At 49.5% G+C, this 18,591-nt stretch overlaps 1 protein-coding gene across 5 annotated transcripts in view; it reads left to right on the top strand.

Moving 5' to 3' along the window:
- BMAL1 (basic helix-loop-helix ARNT like 1) overlaps positions 1 to 18,591 on the top strand; it is a 103,835-nt gene that overhangs the window by 52,533 nt on the left and 32,711 nt on the right. For all 5 annotated transcript variants that reach the window (XM_082660299.1, XM_082660302.1, XM_082660298.1 and 2 more), the window contains 2 exons: positions 15,136 to 15,264; positions 17,942 to 18,065. The gene's annotated coding sequence lies outside the window, so the exon portion shown is untranslated. The remainder of the gene's footprint in view (positions 1 to 15,135; positions 15,265 to 17,941; positions 18,066 to 18,591) is intronic.

The raw sequence follows: 18,591 nt of genomic DNA on the forward strand, positions 1-18,591 counted from the left end.
ATCACTGTGCTAGGCACGCAGCAGGCATTCCAGAAACACTTTTGGTTCATGGAGCCATTGCTGGTCAGAGCCCCGCTGTCACTACCACCTGGTGTTCTCAGAGCATTAAGTGAAAGTCCTGAAGGTTGTGTATTTTAAGACCTGTCCGAAGTCCATCCTCCTTCCTTTGGGCTGATGAGCCACACCCTGGCTATCTGCACTTATTTGCTCCTTATCAGAGTGATAGAATGGTCCAGGGGAAGGGCATCAAGGGGTCACTTCCTCTGGCCACCCTCCTGTGCAGGAAAATCCCATCTGTACTGATCAGGACAGTCAGGCCCCTGCCCCCCTGGGGCACCCACACACCGAGCCTCCTGCTCCCCCTCTACAGATATGTTTGCCTGTTAGAAAACCCTTCTTTATTCTAATCCAAATCTGCCTCTTGGCACTGTTTCCTCATTGACCTAGTTCTGCCCTTTGTAGCAGCACAGAACAAAGGTCCGTAGGCGTGGCGTGACTCCACTTTCTGAGTGTGGAAGTTGTGCTCATGGGCTCCCTTCCTTTCTCTTCCCCACCTTCTTATCTCCCTCCCCAGGGTCCAATGTCTCCAGTGCCTTCTGCCATCCTTGTGCGACATGGCAGTCCACATTAATATTAATGATTGGCAACATTCACTGAGTGCTTACCATGGACCAGGCACTGTTCTCAGCTCCTTGTATGACTTATCTTACTACTCACAATCACCTATGAGGTGGGTACTGTCAATATCTGCATTTTGCCAGTGAGGAACCTGAGGAGCAGAGGTCAGATGTTGTCCAGAATCACACAAGGAAGTGGCAGAGTGAAGACTGAGCCACAGAACTATAATATCTCATAATCTTAGCGCTAAAAGTAAGCCCGTGGTGCATTAGATTGGGGCTGGTCCTACTTTGACTTATTTTGCAAGAAATCATTGGAAGGGAGCCTGAGTTGAACCATTTCCTATGAAACCTCCTCAGAATTTGTTTTTGTTGTTGTTCTGTTTTCTTTTTTTTAATTTTTTTGATTTTTTATTTATTTACTTTTTGGCCGTGTGGTGTGTGGGATCTTAGTTCCCCAACCAGGGATCGAACCTGTGCCCCCTGCACTGGAAGCACGGAGACTTGACCACTGGACCGCCAGGGAAGTCCCCAGAGGCCCCAGAGACCTTTGCCTTGTCACCAACAAATGGGTTCATCTGAACTCTGCCAGGCCTGCAGGGTTCATGATGCAGTGAGTTTAGATCAGGGTGACAAATGTGGGCTCTTAGTATTTTCTTTTCCTGCACATGAAGTCAAACGCAATAGGTTTCTTGTTCAAAATGCTTCGTCATGATTTTGTGGCCAGAAAGCAGAGGGAGAAAGGTACCTAAGAATTCTAAGACTGAACCATATCTTCAAGTTCCTGATCCAACGTTCAGTCTCCCAGAACAGCCCCAGCGGTTGTGGAGTAGAGGGGTGCAAGGCCCACCTACCCTCCAAAGCTGGGATGGCAGGTGCCGAATACACATTTTCCTGAAATGCATGCATCAGGAAGCGTTTTGGAAGGGCAGGAGAGGGACGTGGGAAGGGGCATGTCAGGGCCAGTCTAACCTGGGCTTGAGTGTTGGTCTTGCCCTTCACCAGCTGTGTAACTAAGTGCAAGTCACTGGCTGCCTCTTTGCTCTTCTGTAAGATAGAAATAACAGTACCTTTTCCTAGGGATGTTTTGAGGGTTAAATAAGCAGAGGCAGATGTGCCATGAAGCTGTAGTTGTTGTTTCAAACCATTCCCCACACCTGATGATACCTCAAGGTTTGGTGACCAAGCCCTCTTTCACTGTCTGGCCCTTCCTGCTTCAGTGGCATGGGCCCCAGCCCCTCAGCTGCCAGCCGTCTTGTGAGGCATGGAGTGGGACTATGGAGGCATGGGGTCTTCTGGAGCAGTAACAAAACCCAGCCTGCAGTCACGTTGGTCATCCTGCCCTGACCCTGGCAGCTCAGGCCAAGTTCCCCCAAGAATCCAGGAAAAGGTGATTCATGACTTTATCAAGAGTCTGCTTCCTGTGTTCAGGTGCCCCTGGGCTTTCCTGGTCCAGGCATTGGCCACACTGGCTGAGCCAGAAGGGCTGAGAAACGGACTGAACCATCTTTATCTTTGTCGGTTGCTTTTCAGATAGCGTGTATCCCAGTTACTATTTCCGAGAGATAAGCAGCAAAGTGAGGGACCTCGTTTCCAAGGTGTGGGCCCAAAACCTGGAGGGAGAGCAGCTTGAAACAATAGAAAAAGGACTGGATAAAATCTAGTTCTGTAGTTACCTAAAATGGGGCCCTGAGCAGTGTCCTAGCTTCCCTGATACATAGTGTCTCTGTCTGAAAACGGGGGACGCTAATAGAACTAACCCCAAGGTTGGTAGGAGGATTAGATGAGATCCTGGATGGACATAACAAAAGGCACCTTGGCACAATGTCTAGCACTTAATAAACATAAATATTATAATAATTCCCTTCCTCCTCTACTGTATACTCTGCTGTTGATTTCCTATATGGCTTTGAGTAAATATCTTAAGCCCTCCTTGACCCTTCTCTTTGTAGAAAATGCAGGTGAAACGTACTACTGTTTGTGAATGGGTACGTAGCGCCCCCTATAGGACATCTCAGGAATGTGCAGGGTGGTTGGGCTGTCACAACTTGGGGCACAGGGCTTTCACTGGGGGGCAGCAGGGATGCTGGATGTAACACGTAGAGAATAAAGGATTGTCCAACATCCTGCCCAACTTCCCAAAGTTCAGTGGGCATTCATGTAGGTGAGACCCTGTTTATAATGATCTGGGCCTAGAGTCTGACTCCATTTTACATATAAACATAAATAATTTTTTCATGTTTTTAATATATACTGAATTTTCCAGGAACACAACCACCAGGTATATGAGGTTTACCTATTTGTTATAAATAGATACAAGCATCTCATTATATCTTTCACTATGTCTCTAGAGTAGCTGTGTCCAATCTTTGTGTATTGCTAGACATATTATTTTATTTTATCTTTATTTTTTTTCTTCTTTGTATTACAGTCACGTTGTTTTTGAAATTATAAGTGTTGGTAAGGTTATATTATTTACAAATTTTATTTCAAGAGAATGAAAAGAATGTTGAAAATATTTGTATTGAGTCTTTGAAAGTACGAGAGAGACAGGGAGAAGGAGAGAGAATGTGTGTGTGTATTTTAGCCTATAAATCAGCTGGAGAAACCTTAGGATAGACTTGAAATAAAAAGAAATGGTTTCACTTATCTTAGAAATGTCCTTTTACATAAGGATACATAATAGAAGTCAGAATTTAACTGCATCCATTGCCAGAGAAATAAGATGTTTGGATGTTTCCCCTGGCCGTTTTAGAAAGTATATAATCTTAAAGAGTCTAAAACATAGTTTTTGTTCTCTTTTTCATCTTTGCCATCTCTGTTTTTTTCACCCCTCCCAACTGTATGTATGTATTTATGTATTTTAACATCCATGTGTAGATCTTTACCGAAAGGAAAACCAGTCAGGCTCCTTGCTTTTTACCAAGTTTGTTTTTGTTGTTTTGTGGCCTCTGCCTGCGCAAATGGATTGTGTGAATTACCTATTCATAATCTTTATTTTTCCACTAGGGTGATTGCCTTTTTATTGATTTACAGCAGGTTTTATTTTTGTTTTGTTCCACTTAATTCAGAAAGGATAATAACTCCTTTACCTGTCACAGAGCTTTGGAGTCTGACAGACCTGAGTTTGAATCCTGGCTTTCCCACTCATGCACTGAGGATTTACAGGCAGTTTACTTGACCTCTCTGAGACTTAGTTACTTCTAATTGAGAACTAAATGAAAAAACCACTGCATGGCACAGAATAAAAGCCCAGTGTGTGGCTTCTGCTGCTGCAGTTTTTGTGTTGTTATTTTTGTTGTGATTCCTCCACTGCATATTTTCTCAGAAAAAGTATCTTGAGCTCGACAACTCATGTTGTTTCAGATTCTTAGACATGTAACACTCACTTGCTGTAACCAAAGCTCAGAAAAATGAAACTGAAATCACTGAAATTTTGTTTATTCCTTGTGTAGGAAGGAGACCAATGAAAGAAAACAAGCTGATTCCGTTTTAGTTAAAAGAGGAACTTGCAGGGTTATTCCTGGGGTCAGGAAACACTCAGATGAACATCTTAGATCCAGGGCCCTGGCAAGAGGCCTTGAGACTTATCACACAATTCAATCGTCTCCCTCAAACGGTGCCTGCCAGGGCAGGCAAGTGGACAAGTGCATTTCACAAAGTTTCCCAGTCATTCCGAGTTGAAACAGGAAGGATCATCTGGTTAACTGTTTAACCAGTTTAGCACACCTGCCGTGCCCCCAGCACTCTGGTCTATTCACAGCCTTGTGACCCGTTTGGGCATCCTTGCACTGTAGGCGGGAGGCAGATGGGTGAGAGCCGGCCCTACCTCTTCCTCCTGCTTGGGATGGAGCTTTTGCTTTTCTTTGCTGAGTCTCTGAAGCAACAAAGTATGTATGGAGTCCTGGCTCTGGAGTTAGGCACATCGGGGCTCTGTCCCTGATTCCTCCATTCCAGCTGTGTGACTTTGGACAAGTTGCTACACCTCTCTGAGCCTCAGTGCCATCTTTTACATGATGGTGATTTTTTACCATCCCCAAAAGGTCATTTTGAGGACCAAATGAGTTGGGTAAGGGCTAGCACCATCCTCAGCACGCAGGATACTCAGTCAACAGGAGGTGGGCGCTGCTGCAGGAAGGCAGGAGGTGGGTACGTGGGCTGCAATGTAGTCGGTGATGCAGACCCCCCACTCAGCACGATCCAGACCAACAGCTCCTGCCCTGCTGGGTGGATGAAAAGAAGGCACCTCTTCCCCCAGCTGTCACACGGGGCACGCTGCTTGGCAGGGGGAGCTCAGGTGGGATCTTCACCCCCACTGGCCCCCTGGGCTGGGGGCCCTTGTGTAGTTTACAGACCGGCTACACCCCTCACAGCAGAAAGACATGAAATCCCACCGGCTGTTCCCTCACAACATATCAATAATCGACAGCTTCTTATCACCCCCCCATGGCCACCCAGCCCCGCCTCCTCTTACACCTCATGTCCATCCATCATCAGCACAGCCTACCTGCAAATATATCTAGAATTCTTTTAGCCACTCCTCAGACCAGGCCTGAAGCATATCATCTTTTCCCCAGACTACTGTAGTTGTCTCCTTACTGGCCTTCACTGGTGGTGCTCTCTTTACCCCCCCACCCCATATATACTCATGCACACACGCGCACATGCACACACAGCCCCACTGCACACACGTGCACACAGAGCCCCACCACACATGTGCACACAGAGCCCCACCACACACGCACACACACAGCCCTGCCATGGAGAACAGTGCCTGGCACTTGGGGGCTCCCAGTAGATGTCTGTTGAAAGGTTAATGAATCATCGTGGGACAGCACACTCCTAGTGTCTCCATTGTGACAGAACCGTCCTGAATTGAAACTGGACTGCCACAGGCAATTTGTGGTGCAAGTTTACTCAAATTACCAGTTCTTCCACTGTACAAACTACCTGGCATATATGGATGCTTAGTAAGTTCTGTTGGATGCATTGCTTTTGGCCTTTGGGGCCGTGGTAGCCCTCTGAGGCCTCCTTACCCATCAGCAAAATCCTGTGGTGGGTGGGACCGTGCCCCTGACCCTTCTTAGCCAGGTGTTCCCCCCACCCAGAGTCCCCCGTGCAGCCCAGCCCTGGGTGACACTGTCAGCCACTGGCTTCTGCTTCTCCTGCGGTCTCCATCCAGGGAAATCGTCATCCTTTGCTTTCGCCATCTCGTCTTCCTGGGTCACTCTAACGTTTTGTTATCATCACCTGTTGATCTAATTTTCTCATTATCCTCTTCCCAGCTTTCCGTAGGAGTTATTTCTCTAATTTTAGTTTCATTGACTGTCAAATGAAGAGGTTGGACTTCTTTTTTTTTTTTTTTTTTTGCGGTACGCGGGTCTCTCACTGTTGTGGCCTCTCCCGTTGTGGAGCACAGGCTCCGGACGCGCATGCTCAGCGGCCATGGCTCACGGGCCCAGCCGCTCCGCGGCATGTGGGATCTTCCCGGACCAGGGCACGAACCCGTGTCCCCTAGCATCGGCAGGCAGACTCTCAACCACTGCGCCACCAGGGAAGCCCAATGGACTTCTTAAAGTAACACCTCCCTCTCAAATTCTGAGGAGCCCTCAGTGCTTCCAGCTGCAAGACGCGGGCCTCTGGCACGGTCTCTACCCCGCCAGGTCCCTCTCCGGGCCTTTCCCCGTCACTCATCGGCTGCCTTCTGCTCCCAGAGCTCACTGTCCACTTGCCAGGCACTCCCTGCCAGCCCAGGTGCTCCGGCTCCCACCATTTTTGAGCCCCTTCACCCCAGACTTGTGGTCTGAGTTTGCTTTCTGTGACCTCCGTGCTTACCTCCCCCAGCCTTCTTCTCCTTGTCTCACCTCACAGCTCATCCATTTCAGTAACCGCAGTTAACCCGACGGGCATCCTAAGTGCTTTTCATGTACTGACCTCATTCAGTCTTGAGGAGGGATCCTCCTCCTGTTCCAGGTGAGGAGACTGCAGCTCCCAGGGGTCACGGAACTGGCCCAGGACACAGCTAGTAAGCGGCAGAGCTGAACCCAGGCTGTCTGGCTCCAGAGGACTGACCACCACCCCGTCCTACCTCTCTTCACACCCATATCATCCCCTCACCCTTTCGTCCATGCCCCGCGAGCCCCGCCTTCCAGGGCAGAACCCTGGCTCTTCCTCTGCTCCTGCCGGGGGAGGTGCGGGCAGGTCACAGGCCTGGATAAGCCCCCAGTGCACGGCCTTGCCCACCCTTGCTCTGCACTGCTTCCCGGCCTGTCCTCAAGTCCCTGCCCACTCTGTAGTCGGCCTTGCTCCCTGCCGTGGCAGAGAGGCGAAGGTTGTTCCATCTCTTTTCACCACTGCTCAATATTCTTCCCATTTTTCTGTCCTTCTCTCTGCCTTCCCCACATTCTCAAAGGAGGCACATCCTTTTCCTCTCTGAGTCTCAACGCTGCTCGGGTCCACCCCCTGCTGCCTGTCCCAGCCGGCCTCCATCCACAGCCCTACCCCGAAACTCAGCACCTTTCGGGCTGCCCCATCTTTGACTCTGCTCCCCTCACACCAGCATCCTTCTCTTTACCGCCAATAACAGCAGTGCATCCTTCTGTTTCCTTTAGAACAAGATGCAGATGTTTTCTAGGACTTTCTTCAACTTCAGGCAGCAGGTGTTTTGGTGGAAAGAGCGTTCTTCCCCTGAGTCTTTAGGGCCAAGCTCTATTCTCTTATCCTGTAAGTTTTAAAAAAAGAAGGGGGAAAAAAAGGAGAAAGAAAAGAAAAGAAAAAGCCCCCAACAGCCTGGAGGCAGGCTGTGTGTCTCTGGTTACTGAGTGTGACTCACGGGTCCCTCCTGATGACCACTCCTGTACCATCATCAAATGCAGGGGTGTGTCAAGGCTGAGGGCCAGGAGGAGAGCTTGGCCCTCGGGAGGTGGCCTCCCAGAGCAGCCAGGATGTGACCAGTACAGAGCACGCCCTGCCTCCCCGGCACTGGGGCACCGAGGAGAACAAGGCCCGCATCCTCCGGGGAGGCAACACACGTGAACCCCCCTGGCGGCTTCACATTCCACTGCGGTCCTCCAGGCAATGCAGAGAAACCCTGGGTCTGGGCTGGTGGGTGGGCTGAATGCATGTGGGTGCTGAGAGGCAGAGGGCAGGCACTGGGCGGAGGAAGCGGCCAGGGACCACTCACGAGGCAAAGTGGGACAGGGTCGTCAGAACTTCGGCTTTTCTCAGAGGAGCCAGGAGGCTGACAAAGCCATGCCGACCACCTTCTGGTGAGGAAATAGGCAGGGAAGGAAGGGAAGCAGGATCACTGCATCCTGAATGATTCTGCAGAGCAAGGTTCCCCTTAATGTGCCCCATCCAACCTTTGTCCACTAGATGTTAGGTGAAGAAAAACATGTGGACCAGCATCTGTGGGCAGGTGGAGACCCCGCCGCTCCCGGACTTCGCCCTCTGCAGGGCCCTGTTTAAGGTTCCGAGAAGCCCTGCAGAGGAGAAACCCAGCATTTAGCCCGGAATTCCCCACGCTTCTTTGGCCATTGATTTTTCCCCCCATGTAACATCATTAAAGTTTCATGGGGTTGGTATTCAGGAAGAGATCTTTGGGAAGTGCTGGTGTGAAGAATTTCATAACAGCATCCTCTGGAATGTGCCCATTTTTTATTTTGCATGGAGGCCATGCCACATAGTGGAAAGGACCGACCTGGGTTTAAATCTACCTTCCTATAAAATCCCTGGCCTTGGTCAAGTTACCTAACCTCTCTGAAACTTAGTTTCCTCATTTTTAAAGTGGGAGAGATGACATCTAATAGAGGTTTGGTGATGCTTAAATGACAAAATAATAATAGTTAACACGTATAGAGGGTGTATTATGTGCCAGATACCACTTTAAGCACTTTCTTCATCTCCTTTCCCCACCACAGCTCTGAGGTAGGTAATGTTATCATCTGTATCTCCCAGGTCAGGAGACCCTGACACGCAAAGTTAAGGGTCGTGTATATGTTGGAACTGAGATTTGCACCCCAGACACTAATACCTGGTAGAGTCGGGATTTGAAACCTGACCATCACTTCTCAGCAGAGAGCATGCTCCTAACCACTGTGTCATAAAGGGCCTGGTGCATGAAAAGCAATAAGGGATATCAGTTCCCTTTTCAGGTGATTCATGGATATTTGAAGGGGAACCGGACATTCCTGAGACTCCAAGTTATTCTGCAGTCTTTTTTATCAAACCTGTTAAAGGAATAATCTGGACCTGCTTGTCCACTCATTGTTTTCTGCACATAAAATAAAAATTCTCCTTCAGCAATGTCCAGAAAGTTACGACCCTTCTTCATGGCCTCTCTGCTTTGCCTCCATATTATGATCCACCTCAATTTGGGCAGCTGCTCAGCCGTCGGCTGGAATTGGGCCACTTCCCACACAGGTGCCATCAGTGGTCCGTGCATCCCCGTCCAGGACCAAGAGTCCTCCCAGAAAGCACAGTGGGGCTGTAGCTTGTTCCTCAGGCTGTTCTCTTTCCTGTACTTCAGTGACAGACTTGGCGACGGTCTAAGAAGGTGTCCCTTTTATCACTCGTTCAACAAAGTTACTGAGTTCGTGTGCTGGGCTAGGGGCATGCTCTGTATTGTGCCTTTTAAGTAGATCTCAGAATCTTCCTAACAGCCCTCAGTAGCCCTCCAAGACTGGAATGCTGTGGACTCTCCTCCATCAGTGGTGTTGGGGCCCTTTTCCACATAGACCAGCCTTGTTTTTGTTTTTAAACTTATTTATTTGATTTATTTTTGGCTGTGTTGGGTCTTCGTTGCTGTGCACGGGCTTTCTCTAGCTGCAGTGAACAGGGGCTACCCCTCACTGCAGTATGCGGGCTTCTCGTTGCAGTGGCCTCTCGTTGTGGAGCACAGGCTCTAGGCGCACGGGCTCAGTAGTTGCAGTGCATGGGTTCTAGAGCGCAGGCTCAGTAGTCGTGGCCCATGGACTTAGTGCTCTGCTGCATGTGGGATCTTCCCGGACCAGGAGTTGAACCCGTTCTCTGCATTGGCAGACGGATTCCCAACCACTGTGCCACCAGGGAAGTCCGACCAGCCTTGGGTTTTTTTTTTTTTTTTTTTTACAGTATGCGGGCCGCGGACCTCTCACTGTTGTGGCCTCTTCTGTTGCAGAGCACAGGCTCCAGACGTGCAGGCTCAGCGGCCATGGCTCACGGGCCCAGCCACTCCATGGCATGTGGGATCTTCCCGGAATGGGGCACGAACCCGTGTCCCCTGCATCGGCAGGCGGACTCTCAACCACTGTGCCACCAGGGAGGCCCGGACCAGCCTTGTTTTGATTCCCAAACTGCTCCAGGATTCCCAACCCCTGCCTCTTGTGAGACCCTCTCAATAGGCTCTCTAGCCCATCGTTCCAAATGCAAGCTCCTTGATTTTTGTTTGATTTCAGGATTCCCAAGCATCTAGAGCTTCCAATAGGACTGGGTACACAAGTGCCACAAACGGGGTTCTCCCCAGGCCCCTGACAGCCACTGCAAATGAGCTCTCCTCTGCTCAGAACATCATTCTAATCATCCAGTCCACCAGGCAAACCTGGTTCAAGTCTCCCCTCCTCCCTGGTCCCTTCTCCTTCCATTACCCCACACACACCGGCAAGTAAGCTAATCATTTTCTCTTTTCTGCTCCTGTACCTCACGTATGCCCCACAGCTAGGGGAAAAAAGGCATTTCTTCCTCAAGATACTTGACTGCCACCTGCTGGAAATTTGTAGTAATGGCTCCACAAATCTCTGCCACTTAACAGAGGCGCAGGTACACTGACATGGGGCAGTGTACTGCTTGCACAACTGCAGGCACGGCCCTGCCTATTGCAGTGATCAGGATTGAGGGGATCTTAAACATACCCCGCTGTGTCCCCAGTGCCCTGGCTTCCACTAGGGCTAAAGAAATGCTTGCTGATTGATCGTGGTGCAAACCCCGGTTATCTTAGGGTCGAGGCACCTGGTCTCATGGGTGAGTGTTCTCTAAATCCGTCTGTTGCAAAGTGAGGCAACCAAACTCCCCACAAACTTTCAGAGTAACCAGAGGATCAGGGGGACTTGCAGAGGGGACAGGGACCCTTCAGTCTCTCACCTCTGCTCAAAGGCCACCACCATCTGAACAGACCAGAGCAACTCCACATTCATCCCCTCATTAAACCTTGAGTTGAGAATATGGAGAATGGAACCGGGGCCAGCTGCCCTGCTCCTCTGCATGGGGGAAGGACAGTACTTTGGAGCAGATGCTGTGTCCAGGGCCAGCGCCTTGAAGGTGGTGGGGATGCAGAGGTGGCCACACAGGGGTCCTTGCAGGCAGCTAGGGGTTTTGTGGCAAAGTAGATCGGTGAGCATGTAGCTACTAGACACAGGTAAGCAAGGGTGTTGATTCACTATCGTCCATATTTTCCTAAGCTGTGCCCTTTTATTAAACATCATCAAAAGCCATTACCCCAGTGACGTCCTGAGGCTTCACAAAGTGGTCTCAGTAGAGCTCCATCCAGCTGTTACACCTGCAGGCGGGGGCAGGAGGGGAAACATGCTTTTACCAGGGTCCTATTTTATAAAGGGAGAAGCCCTCTGTCCTTTCACAAAGCTTGTTTCTCCAGAGCCAGAGCCATTCGGCACAGCATTGCTCAGGTCACATAGAAAGAGTCTCCCGGGGACTTCCTGGCGGTCCAGTGGTTAGGACTCGGTGCTTTCACTGCCGGGGCCCAGGTTCAATCCCTGGTCGGGGAACTAAGATCCCGCAAGCTGCCTGGAGTGGCCAAAAAAAAAAAAAAAACCAACAAGTCTCTCGGACAGATACCTCTCCCTGCTAACCCTAGTAAAGTAAGAGGAGCATTTCCCTCTCTGCCCTGGCTTCCAGGAAGCCCAGAGACAACTTCTTACTTCAGTTTCTGTAGCTTTCCTGAAGCAGGATTGCTTCTCCTCACATTTCCCTGATTCCTTCCTCAGGAGTGCTTGTTTTGGGGGCATTTGTATTTTCCTTTGTAGGGGTGGCTTTGGGGGCAGGATGGGCAGTGGTGTGGCAGAATAAAGAACCACCACCAGTGAGCCAGACACATGTGGGTTTCAGTCCCCACTTGCTAAGCAAGATGTCTTTGCCTCTTCAGTGCTTAGTTCCTTACCTGGAAATTTGGGATAATGACCATAATTAACAGATAGGTTACTGTGAAGAGTAAACTCCACCAGTGTGAGCACCACTATTCCCGCTCCCTCCTCCCAGGTCAGGCTTGGTCTGTGGCTCCAGGATCAGAGTCTATTTCCTTCTTCCTGCCTGTGTCAACTAGGGGACCAAGGGGTTTCCGGGGATGCAGGACTTTCAGTGCTAAATCAGGAAGGTCAGAGGCAAACAGAAGAGCCAGTCACCCTGGTATTAAACAACCTCAACATCTCAGGGGCTTACAGTGGCCAAGGTTTACTTCTTGTTCATGCTGCATCCATACAGGGTCTTGGCTAAAGGAGGAGCCTCTATCCAGGAATCGCTGGTCTCGGCACAAACAGGGGGACATGCAGTAAAGGTCAGTTTGAAGGTTGCCACTGTCCCTTCCACTCACATTCATCCATCAGGGCGAGTCACTTGGCCAGGCCTGGCATGAGGCAGCCTGCCGACTTCCCACACAGAGGAGCAGCTAATGGTGTGAACCTTGATACAATCCACACGCTCCCCTTTCTCTGCTTGTCATTCTGGGGTGCTGGGGCAGGGAGGAGGGAAAGCCCAGAGATGCCTGGTCCACAGCTGGAGGGCACCCTGTGGCCATCTTCCTGTGGATGGTGTGTGTGGGTTTCTTTAGGGGCCCTTCAGCCTTGCCCCACTCTGCTCCAAGTACCAGCTGTCTCCTTTTGGCACCTAATAGTGGCTGACAGGCTCACCTCTGCTAGCACCCTTGCTCCTTTGTGTGGAACCCCAGAGAATCTTCTCCCTATGCTCCGAGGAGCACAAGGGGACTGAGGTGGGACAGAGGGTGCCCCCAAGCTCTTGCCAGGTACACGTCCCAGGTCCCTTCATGCCTGCCTTTCTCTGGCCACCCAGAGAGCCTCCCTCCCACCTTCGGAAATCTCTAGGTCAGAAGTGGGCACACGTGTGACCCCTGACTCCAGGACCATGGCCAGGCTCTCCCAAGAGCGTCCTCGCTATGCGTCACTTGGATGGCAGCACCAGGGCCAGCCCTGAGCCCCCAGTCAGCAAGGGTCCCTCTCCCAGGTACCTTTGGCCTCTTGGAGCCCCCTCTCTTGGCTCAAATCTCTTCTGGAAGTAGTTAGCACAGAAGACGTGTTTTGCCCCTTTTCTTTTCGTTGTTCCATTTATTGTCTTACATCTAAGAACACCTTCCTGGAGAGAAAACAGTTTTCCAAAAAATAACTGTCACAGCTGACTCAGCTTCCTTACCTTGTCCAAGCATATAAGAAACATGGTTTTTGTTTTGCAAAATACAATGCCAAAAATCTATGTTAGCATTTATTATTTCTATAAAGTAAACATGAGTGCTGGGAAAAAATGTTCAAAATAAGAAATTTCGTATGGAGTTTGGTACGGAGAACCTTTATCTAAATTTCAGGGACGTGGGGGAAAGAAAATGCAAGGCATGGTGCTGGGAGATGCTGAGCCGTGAGATCCAGGCGCAGCTGGCGGGGCTGGGCGGGGTCTAGGCAGAGAGGCCGCAGCGGGCGAGGGGAAGGGGCGGGGCAGCCCGGGAGAGCTGGAGGCTTCTCTGAGGGTACACCTGAGGGCACTTGAAAGGCACGCAGGCGTTCCCCCGGTGACCGAGTGGGTAAAGGGAGCCACACCTGTAAAACAAAGTGGGCACAGCTGAGGCCTCGTGCTCTCGGCTGCGTGCTTTTGGGAGCTTAAGTATTTCAGCAGCCTGGCGCCTCGGGTAGCAGATGAGCTGTCGGGCTGGAGAGCGAGCACGTCTTTTGCGGAGGCTTGGTGTATCCTGCTGGGGGTGTTTGGGGTTTTATCTGGAAGGCTTGGGGAGAGCAATGAAGCCACTGAAGCATTTTAAGCAAGGGGGTGTCCTACCTCTGACCACGGTGAGGAGGGGGCGAGACTGGAGAGGGGAGCAGCCTGGATGGAGGCGATGGATAAAGGATGGATGAAGTGGCTGGACCCGCCCATCCAAGGGCCAAGTGTGGGCTCTGGGGCTGTTAGAAGGAGAAGGGAGGTCGCCCAGGGTGGATCCTGGGTTGCAAATTTGGGGGCTGGCGGGATAGTGTGGGACCTGGATGGGGAATCAGATTTAGGTGGGATCGTGTGTGTTGAGCCTCCCCCAAGCAGCCCTGCCCTGGGGACTTTGCATCCCTGCTGCTTATCCATCGAGGCTTAGGGACTGGGAGTCCAGAATTCCTGGTCACATCGTTTGCACTTGCCCAGACAGGGTTACCTGTGTCAGACAGTGAGGGTTTCTGAACCAGACTGCGAGGAAGAATAAATCGGGAGGACACGGTCCATTCTATCCCTGAATATTCATTTGAAGACCTTTATAATGATCAAGACAAAGGCAGGTCATTGAAGATGCAAGAATTAGCCAGTGGAATGTGAAGCGCCAGAATTTGTGCTTCAGGAAGGTCAGGAAGGCCCCAGTTAAAATCTGTCTTTCCGTCTCAAGGTGGAGCAGGTAGGGAGTAGTGGGGCAGGTGCAGCCCATTTCTTCCTTCAGAGCCTGTTCCTTCCACAGGGGTCGCAGGGCCAGAGAGGAGACCCCTGTATCCTGCCAGCAGGAGGTGGGCAGGGCAGCAAACTCTCCCCCCGCTTTAATTTACCATGAGCAGCTTTTCAGAACTGATTTCTCTACCACATGTGCTTGAGTCCAGGGACGTTTTCTTTCAGCGTCAGCTCACTCCCAGCGGCTTCAGGTATCGGCCCTGCTGGCATTCCGTCTCGGCTTAGTGTTTCCTGAAGACTTGTTTTCTGTGGTTCCTCGTGTGTGCATTTAGGTAACTCACCTGGCTGGAGAGAGGGTTGAGTGGTGTCGTTATTCGCAGGTGTAGCTCCTGGAGCCCCACTGCTCTCCTGCTATGTGACCTCGGCTGGTTTCTTCACCTCTCTCTGCCTCGATCTTCTTGGTAAAATGTGGAAACAACAGTATTTACCTCAGAGTTATTTTCAGGTCTGAGTGAGTTAATCCACATGGTGCAGTAAGAACAGCGCCTGACGCCAAGTACACGCTCAGTCACTGTTCACTGTTATTATTGCTTGACCCCGTAGGAGAAATGAAAAATATAATTATCTTCTTCCTCTTAAGGCCGTGTCCAAGAATTTACGTTTAGTAATTTAAAAGGCATTGTTTTTCACAGAAAATATCTCCTGGCAGACTTCCTCATGTGTTTGCAGTTGAGTTTAACAGGCAGTTGAAGGACGGGACGGTCAGCTCAGCATTGCTCCCTGTAATCAGGAGTCATGAGCAAGTTCCCCATCTTCCTCAGCTGCTATGAGACTTTTCATTTACTCCAAATTGACCTGTTTGGGATTTCTTTTCCTGTGGGCCCCACTGTAGGTTTCTGGAAGAAGTTGACTGCCTGAAAGGAAGCGACAAAACATGAAAATTGCTTTGAGGTGACCAACAAGTCCAGTGGCCCCTTGCTTCTCCCAAGGTGGATCTGGGGTTTAAGAACCGTAACTTCAGGTAACAATCCTATCCCACCCACCCCTGCCTAGAGTGACTATCATTGGCAGCTCCGATGGTAGTCCTTCCCTCAGGGAGTGTGGTTTCTTCCAGGAGCCCTGAAACTTGAAATTTTCCACCTCATGCAAATGTATGGCTGTTCAAAAAGAGGAGTGGGGGCTAGAGGGGGCACCACAGGTCTGACACCCAAAGGGTCACCGAGACCCTGAGGTCTGTGCTCACTGCTGGCCTACTTCTCTTAATGTCAGTAATAATGATGATAATAACAACAAAAGCTACAGCTGCGGCAGGGCCTTTAATGTGATTAAATGATTATAAAATGCTCCTTGAAGAATACATCAGACTAGCCAGGAAATTTCTAAAAATGAAGAGTAAGAAGCAGGAAAGGAATTGTTCTACCAGATATTAAAATGTATTATAAAGCCACTATCATAAATAGTGTGGTACCAGGATGGAAATAAGCAGATCAAAGGAAAAGAAGAGAAAGTCCAGAAATAGAAAACAAATCAATAAAGATGGCATTTCAAGTGACAGGTAACAGGACACATGGTCTAGTGAGTGGTGTTGGGACAACTGTCTATTCTTTGGAGAGAAATAAGAAATTCCCAACCTTAGGTCGTGTACCAAAAATAATTTCCAAGTGGATTAAAGAACTAAATTTTTTTAAAAAAATTATAAAAACATCAGCAAAGAAGAGAATGTTTTTATTATTTTGGGGTGACAGGGTTTTTAAAACATGTCACTTTTAGTATCATATACAAATACCATAAGCAAAGTAAAAAGGCAAAAGCGGGGGGAAGTATTTACAACATCTATAACGAGCAAAGATTAATATTCCTGATATACAAATTTATTCATTCAACATGCATTTTTTGAGTGCTTACTGTGTGCTAGAAAGTGTTCTAGGCACTAAGGGTGCAAGCAGTAAACCAAAGTCCCTGCTCTCCTGATGCTTATAGTCTAATGGAGAGGACAGCCAGTAAATTAAGTAGATTATTGCAGGCCAAATGCTTATACGGGCGATGGGAAAAAATTAAGCAGGCCTGGGGTGGTTAGGAAGAGTTGGTGGGGAGGTCATATTATGTGGCTCTTCAGGGAAGCTTCACTGATGAAGTTTCATCTGAGCAGAAATATGAAAGAAAAAGGGGAGAAGTGGTTGAATTTTTGGATGTTTTTTTAATCTTGAGCTGATAAGATTTGCTGATGGATTGGATGCAGGTTGTGAAGAAAAGAAAGGAGTCAGGGGTGACTTCTAGGTTTGAGGCCTGAGTGGCAAGCAGGATTGAAGTACCACTTACTGACCTGGGCATGGCCAAGAGGCTTGGCTTGGGGAGAACCAGGGATTGGTCATGGATGTTTCATGTTTCTGTTGTATATTCAAAGGGAGATGCCAGGGTGATGGTTGGTTATACAGGTTTGGAATCTGGGGAGAGATCTGGGCTGGAGATGTAAATATGGGAGTTGTCATAGCATGGATAGTATTTGAAGCAATGAAACTAGACAGATCTCCTAGGGAGTGAGTATAGACAGAGAGGAGGGCCGAGGACAGCTAGAGGCGAGGAGACGAGAGGAACCAGCTGAAGAGACCAAAGAGGAGTGGCCACTGAAGTAGGAGAACCATGAAGCTGAGAGACAGGAGGGAGAGATCAACTCTATTAGATGTGCTGATGGGACGAGTAGGGAGGGAATGGAGAACTTGCTGTTGGATTTAGCAATGAGGAGGTCACTAGTGAACCCAACAGGGGCTGTTGTAGTGGGATGATGGGGACAAAAGCCTGATTTGAGTTGAGTTATAGTGAGGGAAGAGGAAAGCAATTGGAAACAAAGAATTGGGGCAGTAACTGGAAGGGAGTGGAGTTCAAAAAAGTTGTGTTTTTCTCCCCCGCAAGATGAGAGTTGTTTGAGTGTGTTCTTATCCTAATGGGAGTGATGCTTTAGAGTGGGGGAAGTGGATGATGCAGGATTGGGGCGGATGGTCTGGACTAGTAAAAGAGGATGGGGTCAGCATGCTTTGGGGCTGGGGTCCTAGCCTGCAGCATCTAGGTAGCTGGTAGAAGTGGTTGCTGGCCTCTTAGTGAAGTATCAGCTAAGCATGAGGACTGGGGAGATGTTGGAGGTTTGAGGAGGAAAGAGCAAGTATGGTAGCAGAGTGGGAGAATAAATGGAGCAGAAGAGTCAAGGATCGTTGCATGCTTTTCTCCCACCAGTTCAGGTGCCCGGGTGAGCATGAGTTAGGAGGCCCATCGATCCTAAAGACAATATGGTAGGAAAATAGAACATGAGTGGGCACAAAGGAAAACCAAAAAATGCCCATATAAACGTAGGAGCACCATCCATAATAATTTTAAATTACAAGTAAAAACAGTGAGGTTTCGTTTTTTTCTTTCAGATTGACAAGAGCTCTTATTGGGGATGTAAATTATTGGTTCTTTTCTGGAGCACAGTGTTTCAGTATTTACCAAAACATGCAATGTGTGTCCCCTTTAGACCTGTCAGTCTGACTTTTAGAGATAATAGCTCAAATGTGCAGAGCTACGCACACAAAGATGTTCACTCCAGCAATGGTCATGAGAGTGAAAACACAGCACACGCCTAACCAGGAGGGCTCAGGCCTCTAATGTGTGGGCACAATAGTGACAGTGAAAACAAGAGCTCACCCTTGCCTCTCACTTTGCAGATGAGGAAACTCGGGCCCAGAGAGTGGGAGTGACAGCCCCAGTCACGTCACTTGGAGCTGGACCCCGACAGCGGGCAGTGCACGGCCACCTTCAACTGGGTTTGCAGTTGGAGTCCCTTGCAAGGTACTTGCCAGCCTCTCCTTTGGGCCGACTCACTTTGCGCTTTTAAGATATGAATTCTCAAAATGTTTTGCAAGTGTTTGCAGTGTCTTCACTTCATTATGCTAGGTTTTCCTTGCAGTGGAATCCTGAGTACAAAAAGACAGTTTGGGAGGACAGGACAGACTTTGCCTGGGCCAGTGATGGAGAGGGACCACTTTTTCCTGACTCCCAAGTGGGACTTACAGGCTGAGAAAGGATATTTTCTGCTTTCCTACAACTTTGATAAAAAATTGTAATAAAAATACAAAGATAGGGCTTCCCTGGTGGCACAGTGGTTAAGAATCCGCCTGCCAATGCAGGAGACACGGGTTCGAGCCTTGGTCTGGGAAGATCCCACATGCCGCGGAGCAACTAAGCCCGTGCGCTACAACTACTGAGCCCACGTGCCACAATTACTGAAGCCCGCACGCCTATAGCCCGTGTTCCGCAACAAGAGAAGCCACCGCGTTCAGAAGCCCGCGCACCACAACGAAGAGTAGCCCCCGCT

This window comes from Grampus griseus (genome assembly GCF_964374135.1).
Source record: "Grampus griseus genome assembly, chromosome: 8".
In the NCBI taxonomy this organism is placed as follows: Eukaryota; Metazoa; Chordata; class Mammalia; order Artiodactyla; family Delphinidae; genus Grampus; species Grampus griseus.